The sequence below is a fragment of the Paramisgurnus dabryanus genome, chromosome 10, assembly GCF_030506205.2.
Source record: "Paramisgurnus dabryanus chromosome 10, PD_genome_1.1, whole genome shotgun sequence".
In the NCBI taxonomy this organism is placed as follows: Eukaryota; Metazoa; Chordata; class Actinopteri; order Cypriniformes; family Cobitidae; genus Paramisgurnus; species Paramisgurnus dabryanus.
In genome coordinates this window covers 27521300-27537161 of record NC_133346.1, presented here as the reverse complement: position 1 = coordinate 27537161, position 15862 = coordinate 27521300, and the positions used below count along the sequence as shown (strand labels likewise).

The 15862-nt window shown below is 39.3% G+C and overlaps 1 long non-coding RNA gene across 1 annotated transcript in view; it reads right to left on the bottom strand.

Annotated features, from left to right (window-relative positions):
- Positions 1-3221: 3221 nt before the first annotated feature.
- Positions 3222-15862, bottom strand: part of LOC135718496 (uncharacterized) — a 43452-nt gene continuing 30811 nt past the window's right edge. The window contains exons 2-4 of the long non-coding RNA XR_010520853.2: positions 3661-3706; positions 3423-3576; positions 3222-3344 (exon numbers count right to left, since the gene is read on the bottom strand). This is a non-coding gene — a long non-coding RNA (uncharacterized lncRNA). The remainder of the gene's footprint in view (positions 3345-3422; positions 3577-3660; positions 3707-15862) is intronic.

Genomic DNA, 15862 nt, shown 5'->3' with positions numbered 1-15862 from the left:
TCGGTGTGGATGCATTGGCATACAGCTGGCCGAGAGGTCTTCGCAAATACGCATTTCGCCCAGTGAGCCTCATTGCACAGACATTGTGCAAAGTCAGGGAGGACGAGGAGAAAATTCTTTTAGTTGCTCCATATTGGGCCACCAGGAGTTGGTTTCCGGAGCTCACTCTCCTCGCGACAGCCCCTCCCTGGAGTATTCCCCTGAAGAGGGACCTTCTGTCTCAAGAAGGGGGCACATTATGGCACCCCCGTCCCGATCTGTGGAACCTCCATGTGTGGTCTCTGGACGGGGCGCGGAGGTTCTAGGTGATTTACCCCAGGCGGTATCTAACACCATCGCTGCAGCGCGAGCGCCGTCCACAAGACAGGCCTATACGCTGAAATGGAACCGGTTTGTTGTGTGGTGTACCTCTCAACGAGAGGACCCCCGAGAATGCTCGATCAGTATTGTGCTTTCATATCTCCAGCACCGCTATCTATTAAAGTAGATATTGCGGCAATATCCGCGCATCACGCACCCATAGACGGTAGATCTGTGGGTCAGCACGATCTGGTCATTAGGTTTTTAAGAGGTGCGCGGAGACTGAATCCTTCGCGCCCTCCCTCTATGCCTCCTTGGGACTCACTATGAAAACTTTGACGCTCCTCGCATTGGCTTCTGTTAAAAGGATAGGGGATCTTCATGCATTTTCGGTCAACGATTCGTGCCTACAGTTTGGTCTGGCTAAGTCCAGCGTTACACTGAGACCCCGGCCGGGCTACGTGCCTAAAGTTCCCACCACTCCCTTCAGAGATCAGGTGGTGAACTTACAAGCGCTGCCTTCGGAGGAGGCAGACCCAGCCATGGCTTTGTTATGTCCTGTACGTGCACTACGTGTGTATGTGGATCGTACTCAAAGCTTTCAGACCTCAGAACAGCTCTTTATCTGTCATGGTGGTCAGCAGAAAGGGAAAGCTGTCACTAAACAGAGGATGTCTCACTGGATTGTAGACACAATCGCCCTGGCGTATGAGAAACAGGGCATTCCTTGCCCTTTTGGTTTGAGAGCCCATTCAACTAGAAGCGTGGCTTCATCTTGGGCTTTGGCTCGTGGTTCCTCACTTTCAGATATTTGTAGAGCTGCTGGCTGGGCGACACCTAATACATTCACTAGATTCTACAGTGTTCGTGTTGAGCCGGTATCCTCTCGATTTCTCTCGTCAGATCAGTGAGAACATCGAGGAACGGCTCCTGTGTCGGCTTGGAGCCTTTCTTTTCGTTGCTGCACGACCGCACCATTATGGAAGGCAGTTAAGGCAAAAACGTTACAAAAAACTGTTTTTTGTCTCCTCCACCGCTTGGTGGCCGATGTTGCGGAGCATCGGCTGCCAGCCTCTCACTAGATGTATCCTTTAGAACCTGGGTGAGGCTAGCGCCCACATTGCGCCCCCTAGTGGTTTCTTTGTGAGTATTTCCGTGGAAAGTTTCTGATTTACCACGTTTCCCTTAGCGGAGTTCGTTCCGCGCCTCTCTAGTGTTGCTAAGAGAGTGTATTTTTTATAGACCTCGTGTCTTTTTATCCATCAACTTAGTGGTAGACCCCTAGAGGGTTTTCTTTCCGCAGCGATCTTAGTTCCGCCTGACGAGTTCGCTTCCCAGTTCGCCTAGTCACTATCGTGGGTTAAGGAACAAGTAGTGACCGGCCTCTGCTTCAACCCCATTTCCGTTCCCTAAAAGAGGAGAGTCGGAGGGTTTACGCAGGCACTGGAAGGGTCAGCTTCAGTGGCGCTTTGGTAGGGATTCCCAATTCATCGGTCACGACGTGACGTCGTAGTGACCGACTGAAAGGGAACGTCTCGGTTACATATGTAACCCTCGTTCGGAAGGGAACGGAGACGTCACGTCTCGTCGCCACAGTTTGCTGTTCCACTGCTGATACCGGCCGGGCACTGATGCTCGGCTTTCTCAGCAAAAATAGTGATTTGATATTCGCACCTGCCTCTCGTTAAATACTCGCGCGGCGGGGCGGCGCCGGCAGATGCAAATACCTGCATGCCAAGTTCATTGGCCTTTTAGAAGTTTCTCGAAGTAGATTGGTCCTGGAGACCCGTTCCCAAATCGTCGGTCACGACGTGACGTCTCCGTTCCCTTACTTCAGGGAACGAGGGTTACATATGTAACCGAGACGTTTTTGTGGACAAAAAATTATTTTTCCTAACTCAATATACAAGCCAGAAATTAAAGGCACTCTAGGCGAATCTGTGTGACGTCACTTCTTGTTGACGTTTGAAGTGTTAGAAACTTCTCCCCTCCCCCTCCCTTTCGTGCTTTCTGAACGAGTCATGAACGCACCCAACCCCCACTCCCAAATCCTTCTCGTTTATTGGCTGAAACACTTTTTTATGTTTCGTAGTGGTAAGTTTGACCACTTTGTTTTTATTGCAGTTTGTGGAGCCAGGGCTGTCTACAGAGGCCAACATTGTTTTACAGTGTGTTCAGGGGACAGGCAGCTAGCAGATAGTGAGGAGATGTTTACTGTATGAAACAAAAAATGTTTTATGGCCTAAAATGTGTGAATTCGCTTAGAGTGCCTTTAAGCTTTTTGCACAGGCCTACAAAGGGGTTAATGGTGCCACATGGTGATCAAGAGTAAATATGACAAATTTTACCTCTTCGCAAAAAGAAAAACAGTCCAGAATGCATGAATGGTGTCATAGCTTTGCAATCAAAAAATGTCATTATAATGGAAGTCAACTGGGCAGAAAAGCCATGAACAACTAATTAGGTAGGGGAAAAAATCTAATGCTGCACAAAAACTAAAAATGCTTCAAAGCCATTGTTTTTACTAATCTTTGACAAGCCCAAGACTGTGAAAAAGGTAAAAAATCCCGTCCACAATCTGTCATTTTGGGGTTTTTTTCCAAATCGGTGACATGACTTATGAACTTGCCAATTAAAGAGTTAAAATCATGTAGTATTTGTAAACATTTGGTATTTTTGATCAGTACTGAGGTTGATTAACATATTATAAATTTTACAGATGTTTAATTTAGTGTTTCCATGAACAACCCGAAAGGGTTGTGAATTTGAACATCCCACAAGGGTTAATAATACCAGATTTTAGCAAATAGCCTAAAGTGTAAGTACTTTTGACAACAATACTTGGTGGTATTGTAGAACAATTTAGGTGATGAGAGAAACAATATCATGAAAAAAGTTTGCTTTATTACCTTTAAATCTTCCAAGGATTTTGGAAGTCATTAAGGTCTGAAAGAAATTTAAGGAGTTTAGGTGGAATGCTGTACTGTTTGGATCCCTTTTTTTCCGCTTTGGACCCACGATCAGGATTTATACCGAGCAGACTCCTGTTGTAAACATAACAAAATGTCTCACATTACTTGGCCTGGAAAAATTAAGTGAACTTAAATTTCATCAAAACATACCTTTGGATAAACTCCAGAGTAAGTGCTGCTCCCTTGGGGTACATAATGTTTAGCACATAAAAGAGGCTAAACATGTAGCTGACCGCAATCAAAGGACAGCTGATGTTGTGGTTTACTGTAATTTCATCTACCGATATGCTGTACCTTCCATCATCTGCAATGAAACAAACATGCAAAACTTGTTTAGGAGTAGACATGCATATCCTTACATACAACTATGATATATGCTCTTCCTTACCTAGTACTTGAATGCATGGGGTGCTTGGTAGATCTGATAAAGCATCCTGTGAAAGATTAAGACAGATTAAGGCAAAGGGTATAATGTCAATGTAGGGATTGCTAAATGTTGTGCATAGGAAGATTTTAGAAGTAAGACAATATTCAGCTCCATTGATTGTTAATTAACTTTTTTAAATTTACTATCCTTTCATGTTGCTAGTGGATAAAAACATCCAATAAATTAAACGGCTGTAAAAAATATATCAGATAATTTTTATTTTTATTATTATTATTATTATTATTTGCATAAATCTGTTAATCAACCTCAGTACTGATCAAAACTATCAAATCTTTATAAATACAATTTAATTGCCATGTTTATAAGGGATGTCACTGATTTGGGGAAAACACACACAAAATGACTGATTTTCAATATATTAAGTGATTGTGGACTGGATTTTTACATTTTTCACAGTCTTGGGCATTTCAAAGATTAGTAAAAACATTAGCTTTAGTACATATTTAGCTTTTCTCCAGCATCAGATATTCATTTTTCTTCCTCATTTATTGTTTGAGGATGTTTTTGCCCCATTGACTTCCATTATAACGATTTTTGATTGCAGAGCCATGACACCTAATTATCATGCATTCTTGATTGTTGGTGAGTTTTCCTTTTGCAAAGATGTAAAATGTGTCATTTTTACTATTGATCACCATGTGGCACAATTAACCCTTTGATAGGCCTGTTTTTAATACAGAGCTTAATTAAATGTCATTATAATGAAAGTCAATGGGGCAAAAACAACCTCAAACCATATATGGGGGGGGGGCACAAAAACTGAAAATGCATCAATGCCAATAAAAAAATCCAGTCCACCATCACTTTTTATATTGAAAATCAGTAATTTTGTGTTGTCCCCCAAATCAGTGACATCACTTAATAGAGTTTAAGAGTTAAAATCATGGATTTTTTGTAAAGATTTAGTAGTTTTGATCAGTACTAAGGTTGATTAACAGATTTATTAAAATAATAAATAATAATAATAATCTGATAAATTTTACAGCCATTTAATTTAGTGGATGTTTTCAAAAATTTGCCCACGGTATATTGTTGTTGTTTTTTTAATTTCCAAACATTTTCTTAAAATATGTGTAAATATAAGATTTAAGGCTCAGCGATTAATCGAAATTGAACCGCAATCGCAATGTAAAACCGCGAAAGGATGTGATATGAGAAATATTGTATTTTTTTAACCATAAACCAGCTGAACACATTGTATTATACCAAATATACAAAATAACGTTGTTTTTAGCAATTAAATAGGTGCTCTTTAAGACACCTACACCCACATTGAATGAAAACATCCCCAATAACACCAAAGGGTTAAAGGTGCTCTAAGCGAATTGAAGCGTTTTAGACCATAAAACATTTTTTGTTACATACCGGAAACATCTCCTCACTATCTGCTTGCTGCCTGTCTCCTGATCAAACTGTAAAAAAACGCGATCTCTGTAGACAGCCCAGGCTTCACAAACAGCCATATCAACAAATGGCCAAACCTAGCCAGCACAAAACAAAACAAAGTATTCCAGCCAATAAACGACAAGAAGGATTTGGGGGTGGGGGTTGGGCGCGTTCATGAAAGCACGGAAGGGAGGGGGAGGGGGAGGAGTTAGCTACGCTCTGTCTGTTTGAAAACAGTTCAAACATCAACAGGAAGTGACGTCGCACATTATTCGCTTAGAGCGCCTTTAAGACTAAACAAATAAGATATAATGCTGTGCACTTACATCTTTGTTTAGAAGCAGCACCTTTGGCTCCTCTGCGAGGTACTCCATTAGGCCCTGGAGGAGTTTTAATGGGTCTGTAGTCACTTGGATTCCCTTGTTTGTAAGAAACTCAGTGATGGCCTTGCCTTTCTCCTCAAGTTGGTTCAGCAATTTAGTCTGGACAGGAAACCCTACCAGTTTCTCTGTGTGATCTAGTAAATAGGTGGCTTCGAAGAGGCCATTGTTCCATGACTTTAATTACCTTTTCTTCATTATTTAGAGTGATACGCTGGGCATAGTATGTATCAGACATGAATCTTTTTATGTCACTCTCAGGTAGATGTTTTCCTTTAAATGCTTCTTGCAGCATTTTATTTTTCTCCTCATGGTTGCAACAGTCATTCGGTGACTCTGGTTCCCACTGACTACAACCATAACGGTCAGATAATCTGGATTTCTTCTTTGGCCCCTCTACAGTGGATGTGCACAAAGCATACTGTCGTCTAACATTTTCAACTCTGTTCTCCATTTGCATAACAAGGGATGCAAAACCTTGACCCACAACATTTGTGCCACATTTATCCATGAAGGAATCAGGATGTTTTTCCACTAATTGTTGTGCAATTTGCTTCAACTTGCCTCTTCCTGGTCTGGTATCAATAGCCATCAAGTCCTCAATGATGATCCTGATCATATGTCTTCTGTCTCTTGGAAGTGGTCTTCTCTTCTCCTTCAGTGCGTTCATTAATTTAACCGGGAACTTTTGCCATGGGACTTGAAACTTCTGTGGAGTAACAGTTGGTGTTACGGTTGGTGTCACAGCTGGTGTCACATGCTCAGTAAAACTAGAGATGTTAGGAGCATATGACTCAACCACCGTGCTCTGAGATTCTAAGTGGAAAAATACAATAAAAATACAATTAAAAAGAGTAAATATTGAAAGGTTAACATTGATTGCACCACAGCAAACATAAGTGTATCTGTACATGGTAATTATCACGTTGTTGTAATGACACGTAATGAGCGGAAGCAAATGCAGGTGAATATTTAACAATGTTTATTAATAATAAACACAGAGAGAGTATCAAGAGTCAATGCGGAAGTAAACACAGTCCGGTGTTGTTGTTGTTCGCAATGGTGGCGAAGACTACGGTGGAAGTTTTTTTTTTTTTTTTTTTTATTTATTTATAGAGCACACAAATTACAGCGTGGCGCTGTCCAAGGTGCTGTACAAAGGCAATTTTAAGAACGTCATCATCAATACATTTTAAGGAAAGAAAAACAATAACAAATATAAATAAAAAATAAATAAATGTATAATTTAAGATTATAAAATGTTAAACATGATGTGTAAAAGACAACACTGCACTAAAAAAGGTTTCAAGAGGAGGTAAAGGCTTTAGATAATAAATAGGATTTTAACTCCTTTTTGAAAACAGACACTGACTTTACAGCCCTAGTTTGGTAAGGTAAAGAATTCCACAGTTTCGGACCAATGACCGAGAAAGCCCGGTCCCCTCTAAGTTTTAGTCGAGACCTGGGGATAGAGAGAAGCAGCTTATCAGAGGACCTAAGGGATCTAGTGGGATTGTGGTGCTTTAAAAGGTCAGAAAGATAAGAGGGTGCCAGCCCATTTAGAGATTTAAAAACCATCACTAAGATTTTATACTCAATCTGAAAATGTACAGGCAGCCAGCTAAGAGAGCAAAGAATAGGGGTGATATGGTCATGTTTTCGTGTGCCAGTCAACATCCTGGCTGCTGCATTTTGAACAGCCTGCAGTCGTGATAACGCTGACTGACTTACTCCTATATAAAGTGAATTACAGTACTCTAGTCGAGAAAAAATAAATGAATGAATAGTTTTCTCCAGATCTCTAGAAGATAAAAAGGATTTGGCCTTTGCTAAGAGTCTCAGATGAAAAAAACAAGATTTTACGACAGCATTTATTTGCTTGTCGAACTTAAGAGCATTGTCAAAGTAGACACCCAAATTTCTTACCACTGGTTTGTTATACAAATCCAGTGGTCCCAAATTTACTTTGTCACTCTGCCCAAAAACAATGATTTCAGACTTATTTTCGTTGAGTTTTAAAAAGTTGTGAGACATCCAAACCTTCATTTCCTCAAGACACTCAGTAGCAGCAGATTTCACATAATTAAAAGGTAAGTAAAACTGTGTATCATCCGCATAGCAATGGAAAGATACATTATATTTTCTAAAAATCAACCCCAGAGGCAGCATGTAAATAGAGAAGAGCAATGGAGCAAGGACAGATCCTTGGGGGACCCCATATTTAACATGACCTTTAGAGGAGGAAGATTCCCCTATTTGTACAATAAAAGTCCTGTTTGACAGATAAGATTTGAACCACTGAAGGGCTACTCCATGTATCCCAACATAACTCTCAAGACGGGAGATCAATATATTGTGGTCAATGGTATCAAATGCTGCACTCAGATCTAATAAAAATAAAATAGCAGAAACACCAGTATCAACAGTTAGTAAGATATCATTATACACTCGTAGAAGAGCTGTTTCTGTGCTGTGCTTGGCTCTAAAACCTGACTGAAATACCTCAAGCAAAGAGTTTTTTTCTACAAATTTCTGTAGCTGGGACAGAACAACCTTTTCCAGAACTTTGGAGAAGAAAGGCAGATTTGAGATTGGTCTAAAGTTAGAACACACCATAGGATCCAGATTGGATTTTTTAATCAGATGTTTAACTATTGCATGTTTAAAATAGTTTGGAACTAACCCCGACCTCAAGGAGTTATTTATTATGGCCAAGACACTCGGACCAATGACAGGAAAGGCCTGCTTAAAAATACGGGTGGGAACAATATCCAGTGAGCAGGAGGTAAACTTCAAATTTTTAACAATTATCTTTAATGGTGTTAGAGATACAGGCTCAAATTGGTTTAAAACAACTGAGCAGGTATATGGGACAGAAGGATAGACAGGACGCTGAATAGAGGATCGTATCTGTAAGAATTTTGATTGATCCTGACCAAAAGGTCAGCCCTTCCTGGGAACACAGCATGGATGCCCGAGAGTGCAGTGTGTGTGCCCTGTAGGTGCCTGAGGCAGCAAGGACATCAAAAGATAACTTTTTTGCAACACAACAAGTTTTCCTCCAGGACTCACGGCAGGGGACCAAGACCCCCAAAACACCCCTCTCGGGAACCAGAACTTTATCTCGAATACAGGAGACTCCCTGGAGAGTTACACTTGATTTTCAAACACCACATCTCCATACAACAACAGGATTCAATGTTAATCTGTGACAATAAACAAGTAAACGTAACCTAATGTTGGGAGACAACTCCTACCTTAGAGATGTTGACCAATCACCCACTGTATGTATATTAGGCAACACCCCTGAATTTTACAACAACCAATCAGTAGCAAACTCCTATATGCTTTGTCTCTCTGGATATTTAAGGGAATGATGTAAAATGGTTCGGCGGGACTTTCAATATCGAGAAATGCACCCCCATGATGCTGTCCTGGCACAGCATCATGTATTTTTATTTTACTTTGAGGAATCTGTAACCAGATCTTCATCTCCTTACCAGGTATGCAATGGTTTTTCGTTTGTTTCGTATTTGAATTGGAATGTAAATTGGCTTCTGAATTATGTTTTACCTACCTGGTTAATAAATTGTGTTTGGATTATTCTGTGTTGCTACGAAAGTTATTGACATGATTAGTAAATTACGATGTATCCTTGTTACCGCAATGTCTGAAAATCAGGCTAGTATTACGGACCAAAATCCCAGACTAGATGGCATAGTAGTACATCAGCGGAGGATTTTGGAGATCCGACTAGCACTTGGCGTTAGTTTAAGTTAAATTAGATGCGTGGAGGCTAATTTCCTGTTTAGAGTAACAAGTAAATGTTGTCTGACCACTCTAAATCAGATGAGCCTCAGCCTCTGGTTATTTCAATATTAATCTATCTAAGTTGCATATTAAATTATGACACGATTATACAAAGCTATCATTGGAGAAGACGGTCAGTTTGTTTTATGATAGTGGTCGTGAGCCTCTGTTTAGAAATAAATATTGTAATAATTAAGTTGCACCTCTATGGGGACTAAATAAAGTATGTTCAGAGATGAGCACGTGTAAGAGCGGCCTTCTGAACATATGGTCTAACCTCTAGCAGCGACCAAGCCTGATTCGGTTGTGATCGTGGGCCCGCATGATTATTAAATATTAATAAACGGCCGGTGCGTGAGTCCAAAGCGACATGAGTAGCCGAATGAACGGATGCAATAACAAGTAGGGCTAAACAAGAATGACCAAACATCCACCCAAATTCTGTAACTGTTAAAAGTAATTCTCAATCCGATTTATATTAACATTATCTTGGAGTCAGATAATAATACAAAATTGCATAATGCCAAAACGTCATCTGCAAGCGCCGGAAAAGACAGAACGCGCTATAATCCTCGTTTGGATTCCGCCGTTGGGCCAAACGGATGGATGGGGGATATAAAATTCACCTCCCTTACAAAGTGGTGATTCCCGGGACGTGATATTCAACCAGTGGAAATCTTATCAAAATGTACAAAGTACGACTGATTCGATCCCTGGAGAATAAGAGTCTTTTCATGGAGCTAAAGGTTTGAACTTCTTCTATTTCTTCAGCTGATGTGGTAAGTCAATCTTTTCTTTGCCTTTTAAAAATGTTTAAGGGAATGTTTTGAACATCCCACATTTATGAAATAGGTTGTAAATATACCTAATGTTAGACTGGAAATCAAATCCGGTGGGGCTTTAAGAATGAAATGAAACCACATTATTAGGAAATGCTGTGTGATGTTAAATGAAGAATGAATTGCTTTGCTCTGTTAAGATCTTTTGTTTACGTGCCTACGGAAAACAAAAGATCGTCTCACATTGGAGTTAAATCATACAAAATTTGTTCTGATTCTCAAACAAGGAAAACATCTAGAATCTAAATTTAAATCACCAAATTTTACACAATTGTTTATGTTGTGACAGTAAATGCACAACCTGGAAAACAGCTAAAAAACATTAACAATTGAAAAATGATGTTGGATGATTTAAACTACAATGCAATGAATGTGTTTGCATGTGAAGGGAGGACTTGGACAATTGATATGTGAAAAGCACACAGATAGTAAGATTTTTAAATGCTGCAAACATCAGTGTACAATCTATATTTGATGAATTAAGGTAATATTGTAATCAAGCTGGAGAATTAAGGAAATGAAGGAAATGTATGAATGATTGAAGGCAGCGTTTTGTTGGATTTAAAAATCCCCAATGCATAGAGAAATGTAACTGAATGCTGGACATTAAGCAAGTAGGGAAATGATTTTAAATGAGTTGTTGTGAGTGAGCCTTCTAAAAGATCACTCTGGACTGAATGAGAATAGAATGGACTCAGTAAGTCATATTACAATTACAAACCTCTAATTCAATGTAGTATTCCTCCATTGATGAGATACAATTAAGCAAAACCTAAAATTGTTGCAGGAAAATATAATGTTTTTCTAGGCCAACACAAATGGTCTTATCTCTCACTGTGAGACACCCAACTGAGATGAAAGGGCTTACCCCCCACTCAGATAACGGGCCATTGTTCCCAAGAGAGCACATTGTTTTTAAGAGAGACAATTGTCTGTAACTATATTTTCCTTCTGTAAATCAATCTCAGTGTTCTTTAAGAACTTGATAAAAACCAGGACTGTTAAAAGTTCTTGGCTTAGTCTTTCCCTATGAGTCTGTGAAAATTGTTTAAAGACAGTTTTGTACAGCTTTATAGAGATGTGAAAGGCCACACAATTTTTAGTCTTGAAACTGTTGTAGGAATACATTAGCATGGACCAATGAAAATCTGTGCCTCACACCAGTCTGTCCAGGGCTGACACCTTTTCACATTCAAATATATTGATACAGGAACATCTTGCAAATTCAGACACACAAACATCAGTCTGGTAATCCTTAAGAGATCAGTAACGAATGTATTTTTAATTAATACTGTTTTTAATATAATATAATCTACATTGTGATCAAGTTGCAATATCCATTATATTGTCATGGCCAAACAGGCCTCAGATGGTAAAATGTGGTGTATTACATGTACTATATGGAGTAACTTGCACTGGCCAAACTCACAGAATTGGTCCACCACCCAGTTTGTCAAGGAGCGGAGTACGCTGTCACGTGCTGCCATGTTTTAACACAAAAAATTAATGTGACACTCATGATAGTGAACCAAAACTCCTTCACTGGAAATCTTTAACCCATTTTTTAATCCAATACAGAGGTCTATTTTAATCATTTGGTAACTAAACCTATGATAAATGCTGAACACATCAAGCAAAAGAGTCCTTTTGGGTCAGAGATCTGAAGCAGTCAAAGGTGTGATGAGCTGATGAATTGCCCACAGGTCTGACTGAACTGAGCAACTTAAAATGAAGCCATTTGAGCTTATGGGAAAGTTCTCCAGCAGAAATGGAGTTTGAATGCTCACAGCAGACAGCAAGGGTTTTAAATGCTATCACAGCTTAAAGTAATATGCTGTCGGACTACACTGCAATAGCAGTAGTCAATAAAAAAAAACTCTGACCAAAGGATTTAAAACTAATTTAATCTCTGAAAATAAATTTGCAAAGTAATATGACAATGGTACATCTATTCCCTAATGACTGATCACCAAAAGGAGAAATTGTACCACATGTCTTAATGCAAATTGCATAAAGGGTTAAAAACTAAATTGCTTCTCTGTTTGTCCTTTATCAGGTTGAAAGCTGTAAATCCTGGCCAGAGATGTCTGGCCACATCAAGGACAACAAACTTTGCAGAAACACAACCTAAAAGTCTGGGATCTGGGTGTGAAGAAAATTCAAAGGCCATTTTACACCTCACTACACTATACCATCATGAATAGCGATGGCCTCGAAATTTGCAACACTAATTGTTAGAGATAAAATCCACCCATCTCCCAGTCACACAGTCACACACATACATACATGCATACGTATATACACACACACACATTTTCCAACGCAATCTTGCAACATATCTGGTATAGACGTAAAGACTATCCAGACCTAAACACCATGCAACACACCACACAACACATACTTACTATTAAAATCTCAAATACCTAAACAATAATCTTACTGTTGTTGGGATACTTGTAAATCAGGGCCCATGATTTTCAACCTATCACTAACAACAGCACAAACATTGTCAAAATGATTGAACTTGAAGTGCGGGCATTTCTACTGATCAATCAAACAATTTACTCCACTCCTAAATATTTAAATGTGACTTAGTCAACAGATCACATACACCTATACACATATTTACATATCTCTACACCTGCCCATACACATTAACACATAGAAGTCCGAGATTCTGAATCTTTAAATTTATGGACTAAACATACTTATACACATGCCTATACATTACACGCATACATATACATCTACACAAAGGCACATACCTGTACACATACACATAGAAATCTAACAGATTCTGAATCTTCACTTGTACTCATGAACTCAACATGTTCTGAACATATTCTAAGTTTATCTTAGGCCTACAAGTTGTTTATGTGAGAAAATTAAGAGTATTTTTGAAAAATTAAATATAGATGTGTGCAGGTTATGATTACAACTCTATGTGTCTACTATTATTATTATTATTATTATATATGGACTACAATGTCCATACCTAAATCTATTATAGCAGTATAATACTATCACTGTTATAGATACACCCTATAGTATGCATAACCAAATTTTACATTTTCAGTTTTTTATTTTCACATGACCCAATATATGCATACCTGAAGGTTATTTTAACATTTTCTGGGTTTTATTTTTATACAATCTATAATATGCATACCTGAAGATCATTTTAACAATCTCTGTTTTTATTTTCATATAATCTATAATATGCATACTTGAAGGTTATTTTAGAATATTCTGGGTTTTATTTTTATAATATGCATACCTTAATGTTATGTTTTTATTGTTTTAACCTGATCTTTTGCATCCTCTCCTTGAATATCCAGAGACCAAGTACCTTTTTAATTCAGCTAAACTCCAAATACAACAGTGGGAAAGAATGATGGTAATTTTACAGATCAGATATATTTGACCCTATCGTACCACTTGCTCCTTTTACACATACACCTGGTGGGACTGGGTGTTCCGAGGGTGTGCCATTGGCAGTGCCCTGATCTTCACCTTCACCATGTTCCAGTACTGCACATCAGGCACCTTTTCTGATGTACACAGGAATCCACACACGCTGCCCTTGCCCTCAGCCCACTGCAGATACCTGTGTCCTCACCCCACTGCAGATACCTGTGCCCTCACCCCACTGCAGATATCGGTGTTCCAAAGACTCTAAATAAAAAAAAATAAAAAAATAAAAAAAATAAAAAAAATCTTTGCTTTGTCTGACCCCGCAGGTACCCTATTACAATTCACCTGCGGGGCCAAGCGGGGAAATACTGTAAGAATTTTGATTGATCCTGACCAAAAGGTCAGCCCTTCCTGGGAACACAGCATGGATGCCCGAGAGTGCAGTGTGTGTGCCCTGTAGGTGCCTGAGGCAGCAAGGACATCAAAAGATAACTTTTTTGCAACACAACAAGTTTTCCTCCAGGACTCACGGCAGGGGACCAAGACCCCCAAAACACCCCTCTCGGGAACCAGAACTTTATCTCGAATACAGGAGACTCCCTGGAGAGTTACACTTGATTTTCAAACACCACATCTCCATACAACAACAGGATTCAATGTTAATCTGTGACAATAAACAAGTAAACGTAACCTAATGTTGGGAGACAACTCCTACCTTAGAGATGTTGACCAATCACCCACTGTATGTATATTAGGCAACACCCCTGAATTTTACAACAACCAATCAGTAGCAAACTCCTATATGCTTTGTCTCTCTGGATATTTAAGGGAATGATGTAAAATGGTTCGGCGGGACTTTCAATATCGAGAAATGCACCCCCATGATGCTGTCCTGGCACAGCATCATGTATTTTTATTTTACTTTGAGGAATCTGTAACCAGATCTTCATCTCCTTACCAGGTATGCAATGGTTTTTCGTTTGTTTCGTATTTGAATTGGAATGTAAATTGGCTTCTGAATTATGTTTTACCTACCTGGTTAATAAATTGTGTTTGGATTATTCTGTGTTGCTACGAAAGTTATTGACATGATTAGTAAATTACGATGTATCCTTGTTACCGCAATGTCTGAAAATCAGGCTAGTATTACGGACCAAAATCCCAGACTAGATGGCATAGTAGTACATCAGCGGAGGATTTTGGAGATCCGACTAGCACTTGGCGTTAGTTTAAGTTAAATTAGATGCGTGGAGGCTAATTTCCTGTTTAGAGTAACAAGTAAATGTTGTCTGACCACTCTAAATCAGATGAGCCTCAGCCTCTGGTTATTTCAATATTAATCTATCTAAGTTGCATATTAAATTATGACACGATTATACAAAGCTATCATTGGAGAAGACGGTCAGTTTGTTTTATGATAGTGGTCGTGAGCCTCTGTTTAGAAATAAATATTGTAATAATTAAGTTGCACCTCTATGGGGACTAAATAAAGTATGTTCAGAGATGAGCACGTGTAAGAGCGGCCTTCTGAACATATGGTCTAACCTCTAGCAGCGACCAAGCCTGATTCGGTTGTGATCGTGGGCCCGCATGATTATTAAATATTAATAAACGGCCGGTGCGTGAGTCCAAAGCGACATGAGTAGCCGAATGAACGGATGCAATAACAAGTAGGGCTAAACAAGAATGACCAAACATCCACCCAAATTCTGTAACTGTTAAAAGTAATTCTCAATCCGATTTATATTAACATTATCTTGGAGTCAGATAATAATACAAAATTGCATAATGCCAAAACGTCATCTGCAAGCGCCGGAAAAGACAGAACGCGCTATAATCCTCGTTTGGATTCCGCCGTTGGGCCAAACGGATGGATGGGGTCATATTTGGACCCTTACATATCACATCAATTTTGTCCATAAAATAAGTTAAAAAATGTTCACAATTTTGTGTGGTGGCAACTAAACAGTTTGAGACTGGAGGATTTACCACAGCATTTAGTGTGTCAAACAAAACTCTGGGTTTATGCCGGTTTGTCTCAATAAACTCAGAGAGATAGGTGGGCCTAGCTTGGAGTACACAGTTTTGGTAATTGACTAATGAGTCCTTATAAATGTCATGTGAGATCTGGAGCTTGTCCTTCCTCCACCTGCGCTCCGCACGCCTGCAAGCCTGACGGTGAACACGAGTGGAGTCATTTAACCAGGGTTTTGATGCTGATTTAGCACGCTTTTCTTTCAAGGGAGCAACAGAATCTAATATGTTGGTACATGAGGAGTTAAACTGAACCAGCAACTCCTCCACATCCAATGT